Source organism: Brachycentrus maculatus, unplaced genomic scaffold, assembly GCF_059751285.1.
Source record: "Brachycentrus maculatus isolate JH-2025_06_01 unplaced genomic scaffold, ASM5975128v1 h1tg001369l, whole genome shotgun sequence".
NCBI classification, from domain to species: domain Eukaryota; kingdom Metazoa; phylum Arthropoda; class Insecta; order Trichoptera; family Brachycentridae; genus Brachycentrus; species Brachycentrus maculatus.
This window is the reverse complement of record NW_028282023.1, coordinates 3695-17169: the sequence shown is the minus strand read 5'-3', so window position 1 is coordinate 17169 and position 13475 is coordinate 3695. Positions and strand designations below refer to the sequence as shown.

Sequence of the window (13475 nt, the reverse complement as noted above, 5' to 3'; positions counted from 1 at the left end):
GCATCAGTAGTTTAGAGGTAGAATTATAGCCTTCCAAGCTGTCGACCCGGGTTCGATTCCCGGCTGATGCATTTTTTTAATTTTACGGATGTTGAGAATGTTTTTAAAGGGAAATAAACTGTGGCAATAATGATGAGAGTTCTATGAGTTGTTGGGCTAAATAAATATCAAGTATTCTGTATTATTGTAGCATCATTTGTAATTTTGCAAGCCATATTTAAAAAAGTTTGCTATCTGATAGATTATATATCTGATTCTTCATTTATTGATCTTTAATCAAACAACGGTATCGTTTTTAAATCTCCCATGGCATTTGTAGAGTAGCCTTCTTCCTTTGAAGGATCCAGCCGATCTGTGCATCGTCTGTATATTGTCCCAGAGCACAAGATCCCCTTTCTTCCACTGATGAGCATACCAGTCCATTTCATTGGTCAGCATTTCTACAATTTAGGGAATGATAGCCTTATCTTACTTTTTGGTTATTTTGTCTCGCAGGCTATGAAACGAGAGATAGATAGTTTCCATTCCATTAAATCTGTAAGTGCTGTATAGTTTATGCTCAGTCAACTTGGATTTGAGTTTAATTTCTGGCTCTCCGTAAAGATGGAAGTCAGGGATAGCATCAAAATCAGCAATTCCTTCACTGTTTTGGAGTCGTTCATAAATTTTGGGATACTTCTATTTAATAAATGCAGCTGCTTTCACAAGGTCCATAAAATGTGTGTCTCCTCCTTCTTCGGGCTGCTCAACGGAATGCAAACACGCTATAGACCTATTTGAAATTTTGACCCCAAAAATCTCCGTCGCTATGCCAATAAGTTGCCTCCTTTGATGAGTCCTTTAAGCTGCCATCATTGAGAACGTTGCCTATCCGAGAAACTTGCTTGTAAACAGGGTCAACATTCATAAATGCCATGGCCTCCGGTAAAACAATCAGCTAATCAAAGATTCCGCTCGTGAACTCAACCATATCCTTGGGCTTGAAATCTGTCTTTGGTATACAGATAATTCCATGGTCTTTTAAAGCCCTTAAAATGGCTGGCTTCTGTCCGACGAGGTAATCCGCAGAGTATTTAGGGAAGGTCAGAGAATACCCAAGCTTCCTCATTTAAAATATATATATATCTTATCATCACAATAAAATAAAATAAAAGCATCTAATATAAAATGAAAAATATTCCCATCGAGTTGCCTCACTTATTTCGTGAGCTTATTTTTGATTTGAATCAATTATAAATTGATTATTTATTTCGTAACTAATTATTCGTTAAAGAAGAAAGGTTCGGAAGTGGTAGTCCTTGGGAAACACACCAAGTAATAAATGGTTCAGCAAAAGCTCCACCCTATGATTAGAGAAGGCAAGTGACATCGATACTGGATTAAGGTCCTCTTTAGGATCTCCAGGTCCCTAGTCTGGCCTTATTAGCTAGAAATGATCTGTATCACCATATATATAAATTGATTGATCAGCAATGCAATCCATATAACTATTCGCTACTTTCGAAACCATAAAAATAATCGAAGAAAATAAACTATTATATAGAATGTTAAGAGCGATGACCCTTATGCTGCACTGCATAGCCATAGTGATATTGACTTAATCAGCAGACATCGTTTGCAATGGGGATTTTGAAGCCTACCTTGTCGGAAATTATTACGCGTATATAGATTCCGATCCCTCATGCTGGTACAACAAAAATATGGAGATAATAGAAGTCAAAGAAGTAAATGGCCAAAAGTTTGCTGACCTGACTTCTAATGTTCCTTATACTCTATGCCAAACTGTGACCCTTGAAGTAGGGAAAAATTATACATTGAACTTTGATTTAAGGTGCTCAAGCTCTAGAAAATAAATGAATGCTAAAGTTTAACTTAATGGTTTGGTATTTATTGCTTTCTCGCTGAATACAGAAGAAACTCGGCGCGAACAAAAATCATTTACTCCGATCCAAGTAAGCAATCAATTATGTTTTTCTGAAACACACAAATTGGCTAATCTTTTAAGTGTATTTTCAGGAAATGAGGGGGGAGAGCTCGATAATGTCACAATCATATAAAATTTGAACAATTAAACTGCCACAAACGGCACTACTTCGAATTAAACTACAACAAATGACAATGCCACAAACGGGAATACCACAAACGGGAATACCACAAACGGGAATACCACAAACGGGAATACTTCGAATTAAACTACAGCAAATCAAAACGTTTCAACTCTTCCGTAGGTCAGGCCAATAATCACTGTGAAATTCACAATTTTTGTGAATGAATTAGAAGGCTTGGTAATCCTTCAAAGTGCCTACAAAATCAACTAAACACTTCGGTTTATCATAAGTTTGAATATCGAAGTTTACTTTGAGAATTAAATTCAAAATGAAGCGAACGTTGTGATCGATAAAAATCAATTTCTCGTCATTAAAGTAAAAGCGACACGAAGCTACTATCTCTCACAATTTAGAGTAGTTTCGAATAATGTGATCGACCTCGGATACGATTTCGTTTTTCTTATTGAGGAGAAGTAAGTGTCATTTAGACTATTAACAGGGTTAGAAAAGCAAACGCTGTCAAATACTGCAGCAGTCTCGGAAACGTTGGCTTCCATAGTTTCAGCCTTGCAAAAATATCTCTCATCTTCCCTTTCATCTTATTTCATTATCGGTCTCCTCAACTTTTGGAAATTGAGTTTGATGTATTACTTCGTTCCAATAAAGTTACTGCCAACTTTCACACATAATATCTATGAAAATCTGCTAAAGACACTCTTTTCAGATAACAGCATTCTAAATGGAGTAGCAGGGTATTTCAACTATTAGATACAAATAAGCATTGAGGACTAACTGCCATAGCATATGCCACAATTCAAAAACGGATATTTATGGTTCCAAAGCTTCGGGTTTTCAACCAAGTTCATTCTTAGTAATTACGAAAACTTCGCAGAGGCGTTGATTCTCGTCATAAAGCTCGTGTTCATAAAGATATTCATCAAACTGAACCCTTTCAGCTTAGCCAACAAATTGAAGATCACAGTCAATTTTGTAATAATTCTTTTAATCGAAATCGTCTCAATGTGTCCTTTCATCATTATCTCCTCGGCCAGCGCGATCCAGCACAGTCTTTCAGATTATGTGGAAAAATGTTATAAATTCGGCCATTACATTTTGCTTTTCGCGATGCTGGCGTTGCTGCCCCTTTTACTCATATTCTTTGCTCAAAACTCATTGCCAGAAAAAAATGAAAATGATAATGATAAATTTGCAGAAACTAAAGCGAAATAAGCACGTTAGACGTAAACAATACGCAGAAAGATAGCAGAAATCTAAGCAGAAACTCGAAAAGCTGAAGCTTACAAAGCAGCATGCGACAAAAATGAAAACTACTGCTTTGTTGTGGAATTACTTTTGAATATCGCGATTCCCTTTTTGGTGATAATGGACACAGTTCCAGGTTTTTTGCTGGGGACCGGAGCCATAATCGTCTTTCGGTTTGGCTTTCTGCTTTACAAAAGAAAGAAGATCAGCATACAGTTCTTCGTCCTCGAAACAATCATAAATTTGATTTGGATTGTGCACCACTTCACTTTTTGCTTCCTTACAGTGCTCGGTTGTGAGAGCTTTAGCAGCCTCATATCAGACGAAATGGTATTGGAAATATCGAACTACTGCGGATTCGTTTTATTAGGAACTGTGCTGGCTGGAGGACTATTCGAAATTTTGAGATTTGTCAAATAGTTCTTTGCGAGCATATGGCAGATTTTGAAGAGAATTCATCGCTTATGCTCAAACAATGATGTAACTCCATCGCCTCAAAGCAATTAACCACTCGAAAATCAAAAAATAAATAAAAATCGCACTCAATAACCGAACTAAAATGATAAAAAGTAGGACTAAATAAAGTCATAGAAATAATCTTCTTAAAAAATCCCAAAGCTCAGAAAAAAGACCATTAACTAAAAAGAAAAGACTCTCGAGAACAAAAGTATTAAAAATTTAAACTTGGAATTGAAGATTTAAGTAAAGAGCAATAAAAATCATAAAAGTCATGCAAGTTCACAAAGTCTTATCAATTCATTTCAAAAAAGTAACAACAAAATTAAAATCAAGATAATCTTGCAAATCATTTTCCAAATAAGTTGGCAAACACCCGAAACGCCAAAATAATGAGATAATAATCATAGTCGTCAAGGATCCCAGAAAAGTCAATAAAAAAGAAAGAAGCGCTCAAGAACAAGAAAGTTAAATATGACAGAGAAGAAAAAGGACAGTTTTTAAAAATGAAAAAATCGATTTTCGCAGATGACCCAAATTGATTGTTAATTTCAGCACTAACTTGTTTATCTATTTGTATGAAAGACCCGAGTAGTTTAAATAAGATACGATTAAAGTAGCATTAGCGAGTATTTGATCTTCTGCTTTTAACAAATTATTCCAGAATTCTCGCAAATGTCTGATTATTAATAGTTTTTGAACACTAATACATAGTAATCTATTCAATTCACACAAGGATAGGATAGGATAAATTGATTTAATATTTTAATAATATATTTATCAATGATAAAGGGCAAGCATTTAGAATAATACATCACATCAGATTCTTTGACGTTGTGTTCAGTCTTATAAAAATTGACGCAACAGCTCGCTTCGGACCATCCAAATTCTTCACTTGATTTCTAAAATAAAAGCTCAGCAATTGATCAGTTGCAAATTCTCGCAAAATTACTGAGAAGAATAGATCCGATTTACTTCCAGCTTCACAAAATTGCAGACTACGACAGCTTACTCAGAAGAATATGCGATTACTACTCAGAAGTAAAGAACGAAAGAGTTAAAAAGATGTTTGTCATCGAAGCCTCCTATAAAAATAAGTTCACACATATATTTCAATTGCTCCTCGATCTTGCAATCAACTCCCCATCTGAAAAATAAAACTATCTCTCACACATAATTTCGATGCATGAAACCGAAAAGCAACTTTTAATGCTCTATGTCGATGAAGTTATGCAACGAAAATTTATTCAAAAGCTCAATGACCTCGGCGATGATTTATTGGAGCTAAAATAACAATAGTATCAGGAACTCAGAGATAATTTTGAGGAACTTTATCGCAATTACTACGAATTGCTGTAAAACCACAACAGCATGCGTGCGACTAACGAAAAGCTTGCGAAGTAAAACAATCAAATTTTGCAGGAAAGAGAGGACTTAATGTGTGAGCTGGGTATCGGTTTGGGCGCCAGTTTTTTATAAATTGCTGAAAAGTACCGCAACGACGTCCGAGACTATTAAGCCTTCATTGAATCGGCACAAAAATAGTTCGAAATCAAAAGCGCGTAAATAAAAAGCAAAGATGAACAGCTACGTGAATTAGCGAATTCAGTATCAAACAGCGGAGATAACTCACTTTAAATGAAATAGTGCATTGCAAAGAATGAACAATTAGAAACAATGCTGAAAAAACTTACAGCGAAGCAAAATAGTGCCACTTAGGAGCTTTAAAAATATGAATTACTGGTGAATAACCTGAAGAAATAATTGGAAGAGAAAGATTTACAAATCAATGAGTGCAGCAGATACCGAGAAAAATACCGACAAATAAAGTAATCACATAACATATTCAAAAACAATTTTATTGGAAGAAAGTATGAGTTATGATGAAATTAAACAGTCAAATTAGTGATCTTTGCTAAACTGAATGCTAAAATCTTTAATTTTGTATTATTAATCTTTCCTCATAGTATTTTGAAATCTGAAATCAAACGAAAAACCCCTTAATAAATTTAAAGAACTTCATTATTTGGAAAATTGATAGCGCCAATTATACAAGTTAAATCAATCAACTAAAAATACATAAATAAATTGTGAGGCACCTTAGCTGATTTGATATTCATTCATATTTTAAATACCATTCATAAGATGCTCATCAATTTCAGTTTTGATCTTGGGGTCCTTGTTGTCCTGATGTGGATCCTTGCTGTCCCTCCTGTGGAGCCTCTTGTCGGCGGTGCCTGTGATTCCTTCTTGGTCTGGGTGCATCTTGTGCTCCATCTTGTGGTCCTGATGTGGATCCTTGTCCTTGTTCCTCTTGTGGAGCCTCTTGTCGGCGGTGCCTGTGATTCCTCCTTGGCCTGGGTGCATCTTGTGCTCCATCTTGTGGTCCATCTTGTGGCCCTGAAGAGGATCCTTGTTGTCCCTCTTGTGGAGCTCCTTGTCGAGCCCCTTCTCGAGTTGATTGTCTATGCCTGTGATGTCTGTGATGCCTTCTTGGCCTTGGTGCATCTTGTGGTCCTTCTGATCCTTGTGCCCCTTGTGGCCCTTCAGATAATCCTTGAGGGGCTTGTGGTCCCTGTCCAGCATCATCACCCTGCTGATCTAAAGATAAGCTAAGGTTTACGAGCGCTATCGATGACAACAGCATCAACGCTTGCTGCAAAGAAAGCAATAATAGCGGCAATGGTCAAAAATTTCATGGATACTTGGATATGTTTATAAATTCTAACAATATAAATAAGATTTTATTGCTATGCTGCATTAACAATTTTATCATAGGATTAATTTCAGGCTTTTATTAATATTTTGACAGCTTTAATTTGTATTTAACTATTTTTGCCTACTATGAATATTTGCTGACCAATATGAATCATTTATATTTCTAAACTGTTGCTACTTTAGAAAATTCTGCATTTTGTATATGAAATAAGATTCAACCAACTAAATCAGTCTTATTTTTTCCAAAGCCATTGATTCATTAATAGTTATTGAGTTGCATGGAATAATCTTTGGCATTAGCGTCACCAATTATACTCTAAATTTTATCAATTTCGCAGATCTGCATTTGTCTCATATTCAATCGTATTTTTTACAAATCCATCAGCACACCCCAATCGCTTTTACCTTTTGCTGCTTTGACAGCCAATTGTTCTAATTAATTTGTTACAGTATTCAATTTCACATCCTTTTCTAAAACTTATTGAATTAACAGACTATTCTGAGTTCTTAGTTAGTTCACACAACTCTCATAATCCTCTTCTCTTTGCAAGAGTTATGAACAATTTCTATCTTGTTCAGCAATCACAGCACTCTGCTTTTCTAGCAAGTACTCGAGTTCTTTGATATGCTCACTACTTTAAAATAACTTTCTGTTTTGATTCAGCAATTGTTCATAATTTTATTCGTATTATTTCAGCGATCGCACTTACTTCTCGTAGCCTGAAATAATCAAGAATTATCTCTCCTTATATTTTTATTGAGTCTGAAGGATTTCACTTTTATATTTGTTGATCTCTGTTCTATGTTACTCTTTCAGGAGTTGCAATTACTTTTGATGTTGATTTCTATTTTACTCAATACTTAGGCATAACTTATGAAATTAACTTTTTAAGATTGTATTCTCTGCAGTGAGCTCATCATTGTTTTTTTGCATTTGTGATAGTCTTTTGACTATGGAAATTATCTATACAGTTAAAGAATGTTTACTTTTTATTTCTGAGTGCTGAGAATTGATAAAGCTTATTGCTATTGGCAGACTATATTGGGAATGAGAAGTGTTGGTGTCGAATGTATTAAAGGGAATTGATAAGATGGTAGGAAAGCAGAAAATGTTTCAGAATGATTGTTTTGGTAGCTTTACATAGTTCGTCGGTCGTATTCCGGAATATTTTGCATTTTCTATTATGTGCTAAATTTAAATGTATAATATCAGTCAGTCAGTGTTTATATATTAGAAAAGTTTTATGATTGTCGGTTAGTATATAGTTAATGTTCAATTTTTCAAAGTTTCTCTGTTAAGTCATTTGAGAGTCGCAAAATGCAGCATTCTATTATCTTTTCAGCGTTTATTTTAATATTTTATGATGTAAGCAGGGATTGTGAAAAAGTTATGCATACACATTTCTATATTTTTCACAAATTTTAAAGTTCGTTATAAGCTTTACTCAACTTCTCCTTTTCTTTTATATGATCGACAGAAATATAGTTATTTGTCCTGAAAGTTTATTTTTTCTTTATATTTTTCTCATTTTAGCCTTTACTTTCTATACTTCAGTTTTATTCATGACTTCTTTAAAATTCCATTAAAGAATTTGTTATGAAGCCAAAGCTAGGGCCCTCAGAGATGGTATGTAGTATGTTACAATATAGAGTTTTTTCTGATTATTCGATTTCGCAGACACAGTACTGTACATATAAATTTCTGAATTATACGCCAAATTCGAAAATTTTCTCTATAATCAGAAGCGACGATTCAAAATTAAAACATAAGTTCGATTTATATTTCTAAATTACTTCGATTCTAAAAGCATGAAACTCATCTTACTTTTGTGTGTGATGGCTCCCCTTTGCAAGACAATTGCCAATCTAATCTGTAATGGAGATTTTTAAGCTTACTCAATATCAAGTCGAGTTAACTCAGTCTCCTACGATTATCAATAGTCAGAAAGATCTTGCTGGTATAACAAAAACATGCAACAATGGAAAGTATTGAAACTGGATAGATATCCACACTATTCTAAAGCGGCAGATTTAATTGTTTATAGGACTATCAATTTGTGTCAAACTATCGAACTGAAGATTGGAAAAACTTATATCTTAACATTCGATTTCTTTTCTCAACAGAATATGGGAAATATGAAATTAACAGTTACAAATAATTAAGCTGTTGTCATCACCGCGACATTGCCAAATTAATGGACTCGGATTAACAGAAGATTGAATATTACAGCGAAAAAGCCACAAAATTAACTCTGTTTTTCTGAAACTCATTTTATGGATGGATTATTTGCTACAGGTGGCTGTTTAGATAATGTTACTCTGATTGAATATATTCCTCCATCTGCAAACACATCTTCAAATACATCAATAAATGGAAATACAACAACGAATAACACCACTAATAACACCACTAATAACACCACTAATAACGCCACTAATAACGCCACGAACAATACCGCGAACAACACCACTCCAAATAACACCATGAACAATAGCACAAATACCACCACAAATAACGCCACAAGCAATACCACAAATAACACCACTAATAACACCACTAATAACGCCACGAGCAATACCACAAATAACTCCACGAACAGCACCACAAATAACTCCACGAACAGCACCGCAAGTAATACCACGAGTAATACCACGAGTAATACCACGATTAACACCACGATTAACACCACGAATAACACTACAACAGCAGAGGAAAGTCTATAAAATCCCGTCTAACAGATAAAAAAAATAACTATTGTAATTAACTTCACGAGTTCTGTGATTGAACTCGAAAATACTATTCTCTTTCAAAGTGATGTTTTGCTTGATAGCATTCCTTTTTAAATTTTATCTAAGGAAAACATCGATGTTTACTTTGAGGGATAACTTCAGGATGAAGTCAGTTTTTGGAAAGATCAAAATGGATTACTTATTTCCAAAGTAAAAGTGAAGAAAATCTATGATCTCTCAAAAGTATCGATTATCTGCAAAAAAAAATATGACTATTTTGGAAGTTAGATTAATCTTATTTTCAAAATTGATGGTAAGCGAGTGAATTTTCAAATTTTGACAGAAGAATAGAAGGATCTGCTCATAAAGGCGACATAAGTATCCGAGTCTTTAGCTGAAGTAATTTCATCTCTGCAGGGGTTTCTATCAAATTCATTCAGCTCCTTTTTCATCATAAGCCTTCTCAATTTTTGGAATTTGAGTTTGATGTACTACTTTGTCCCTATCACACTACTGCCGGCTTTCACGAAAATATCTATGAGGCTATGCTCAAAATTTTGTTCATTAAAGGTAGCATTTTGACATGGATCTCCGAGTTGTTAGGATACAAAATCGAAGTCAACCCTGAAGATTCACTTCCGTAAAACATGCCAAAATTCAAAGGTGAACATTTATGGTTTGAAAGCTTCGGTTTCTCGACAAAGCTCATCCTCAGCAATTACGAAAATATCGTTTTAATATTGATTCTCGGAGCTAAACTATTGCTGGTAAAACTGCTCATGTATCTGAATCCTTTCAACTTAATCACAAAATTTGAATTTATAATCAACTTTCCAATCGTAGTTCTGATCGAAGCCATTGCGATTTGTCCATTTGTCATTATCTCCTCTGCCACCGCAATTCAGTACAATCCCACAGATTTCATCAATAAGTGCTAGAAAGTAGGACACTACGTTCTGCTCTTTTCAATGACCGCATTACTGCCGCTGCTGCTTGCTCTATTTTCAAAAAGTAAGTGTGAAAAAGACTAATAAAAAAGTAAGGAAAAGGCAGGAAGTGAGGCTGGGCAATCGGCTTCGAACGAAAAAGTAAAGAAAGAAAAGAAAAAAAAGACAGAAAAGAAAGAACTCACATAGATAGAAACTGAAGTTATGAAAGTTTAAGCCTTTCAGAAGATTGAAACTCTGAAAGCTTAAATCGCTGAGGAGAGACAAGAAAAGAATGAGCATTACTGCCTCGTCATCGAGCTGCTCCTAAGCGTCGCCATTCCATCGATGGTAATCATCGGATCAGTTACAGGCTTCCTGATAGGTACATCGGTGATCCTGACTTTTCGGCTTGGCTTTTTGCTTTAAAAAAGCAAGAGAGTCAGCACAAAGTTCTTTATTCTCGAAATAATCAGCAACCTTATTTGGATGGTTCACCACTTCACTTTCTGCTTTTTGGCCTTCCTTGATCGCGATATTTCGAGGAGGCTCCTTTCGACTGAGATGCTAATGACAATATCAAAGTACTGCGGGTTCATTTTATTGGGAACGGTGTTGGTCGGAGGCTCATTCGAAATCTTCAAATTCATTCAGGAAATCCTTGGGGGCATTTTTTATGTCCTAAAAAAAATCTATGTTTTGTGTTCAAAAAATTCAGTTGCTCCGGCTCCATCTTCAAATGAACTGCCTGAAAGTAAACCTAAATAAACTACTCAAGTATAGGATTATTCATAAGGTGTGCAAAATTAAGATAGCCCGGAATCGAAATAAAACAAAAACAAATTAATAGTTAGGTCCATAAATTAAAACTCACAAAATCTTAATTCTCAGAAAAAAATAAAATTAAAACATGCACATGCAGAAGGACCAGAAAAAATTAAAAAAGGGAAGCCTGACAATTAAGGCCAATTAGTTCAGAAAAAGAACACATTTAAATTACATCTTACCTCAAAGTGTATTGACGAAAGGTCCCAAAAAAATAGCGATAGCCCGCACAAAATTCCGACAAACAAATCACAAGGTCTCATATCGGAATTAAATAAAAGTTTAAGCTGTTTCGCTGCCAAAAACAATCAACAATATAACCAAAAAACGAACGGGAAATCTGAAAACGAGAGAAAAAATTATTTAGGGAAAATAAAAATGGAATTATAATTTAGGCCATGATTTATGTTATTGATTATCTATTATTAACCTATTTAATAATTGTTTCATGCTTTGATGAAAGAGAAATTTTGTTGAAATAAGCAGAATATGAAATTCATACTGATGGAACTGCAGATACAAAATAATGGTGTAATTATAATAAAAGTCTCAAAGGTAATATCATCTCTCAATCCACGCATGTGAAGTATGAGAATTCTGTTTCAAAACAATTATTTAATTGAAAATAAATAAGTAATTGATAAGTGAGCTTATTTATATTTGGTAAAAATAAAATGCTCATTTGCTATCATTGATTTTTTTATTTTTCTTGCAATTTTTATTTTTCCTATAATATTTGCTTAAGTTTTTATTTCTATTATTACTTAACTGCTTCATCAGTGTTTTCCTCCAAAGATTTAAGGCATTTTTAATTTCTGAACTGTTCAGCGTACGTTTGATGAACAAGAATAAGTGTAGGAAACTCATAAATGTTCTTATTCTTCAGAATATTTTTCAGGATTGAGGTTTGAGGTACAAATTAAGTTATTGATTTTTATTTGCTTTTCAGCATACAAGCGACTCGATCTTCGAGGAAAACATGGAATTATTCTTTTTTTTGGGTATTGATGCCTTCATTTAACAAGTCAATACATAAGAAATCGTCAGGCAGGATTTTCGATATTGCTTTGGAGTCCGAAGTGGGCTCGAGAAGATGCCTTGTGTACTTTTTTGTTTTTTTATAGTATATCAGTTCAATTACCCAATAAATTTCTTGTGTTTTCATGTAATAAAAGCTGATATTTTCTCGATGCCTTTAAATTATTGAAGGGGCTTGGTGTATTTTGATATTATGCTATTGCTTTGCTTGTTTTTTTAAATAAAAAAACCTCTTCGGTTCGTGTGTTGGATTCAATACCCCTGCTAAACATTTCCGCACTTTATCTGTCCCTGATATCATATTCCCAACAAATTAATAATCCTTTTTGACAATTCTCTCTGTGATTTCCCTACGATGAATCTTTTATATTGGATCTAACACACCTTTGCAATCATATAGCTCTTTATGCTTTCTTGTGCATGATAAACTGCAAGTTCGTAAGCCGCATCTTGGACATGTATACTTTGATAAAGAATTACGACAACAATTACAGAGATCGATGCGACCTGCTTTTGTTGTCTTAACAAATTACTCATCACTCTATTCAATCTCTTCTCCTTCTTATAGCGATACTTCTCCTGATTATGATTATGGCTCTAATTGTTGTTTTTACATCATTATTGATTATATAAAGCTATTTCAATATGATAAGTATTTAAGGGGGTATATATAAAGCATATCGACTTAAAATTTACTGATTAGTTAAGCCAATTTTTTTACTGGTAAATAATGACTTGATTTATGTATGTTTAGTTAGATTGGTGATATCTGTAAGAGAATAATCTCCGAAAAGAACCCTAAATCCTTTTCATTGCCTATAAATGCTTTGATACGACTCATTTTGAATCATCTCTAATTTTATTAAAGGCACTTGCATATTTAATTCTTGATTTGCCTTCGAACAAAGTAATTTTAATTTGGTTTATATCTCAATTAATTTATTTGAACTCTGAATTGCTTGATTTCGGTTTACAGCATATCGTACATTTATACAATTTAGTAGTAGTAGTAGTTTTCAAACAAATGAATAAAGATCGTAACCTGACTGACTTAATGAAGGTGAATAAACTTAAAACAACGAAACTAAACTAGTTGCTTCCTGAAGTAAAGTACCCAAAGAGCAAAAAAAACCAGGATAATAAATAGCTAAATTAAGCCTTTGTCATATTGGTTCGTGATGTGCTGGGGCTTGAAAACAAACAAAAAGAGAAGAACCAAGCTAAGGGCACAGATTATGTTAAAAAAAATTTAGCATTTTTTTTCTCGGATATCTGTTCAGATCCAAAGCCTTTAGTCGATATTATAGATGTCTTGCAATACATATTTTCTTAATTTTAAGCCTCTACAGCTATGAACTCGGAGTACATTGAGAACTAAATTTATGAGCCTTGGGAGAAGGGATAGATTCTGCGGAACATTAAAGATATGAATTTAGGGGATTTTGTTATTAAAATGCCCAACCCTGACAAT

At 34.1% G+C, this 13475-nt stretch overlaps 1 non-coding gene across 1 annotated transcript; it reads left to right on the top strand.

The window, feature by feature from the left end:
* TRNAG-UCC (transfer RNA glycine (anticodon UCC)) lies at positions 1-71 on the top strand. Its single transcript has one exon. It is a non-coding gene; the product is annotated as a tRNA-Gly (tRNA).
* Positions 72-13475: the final 13404 nt, after the last annotated feature.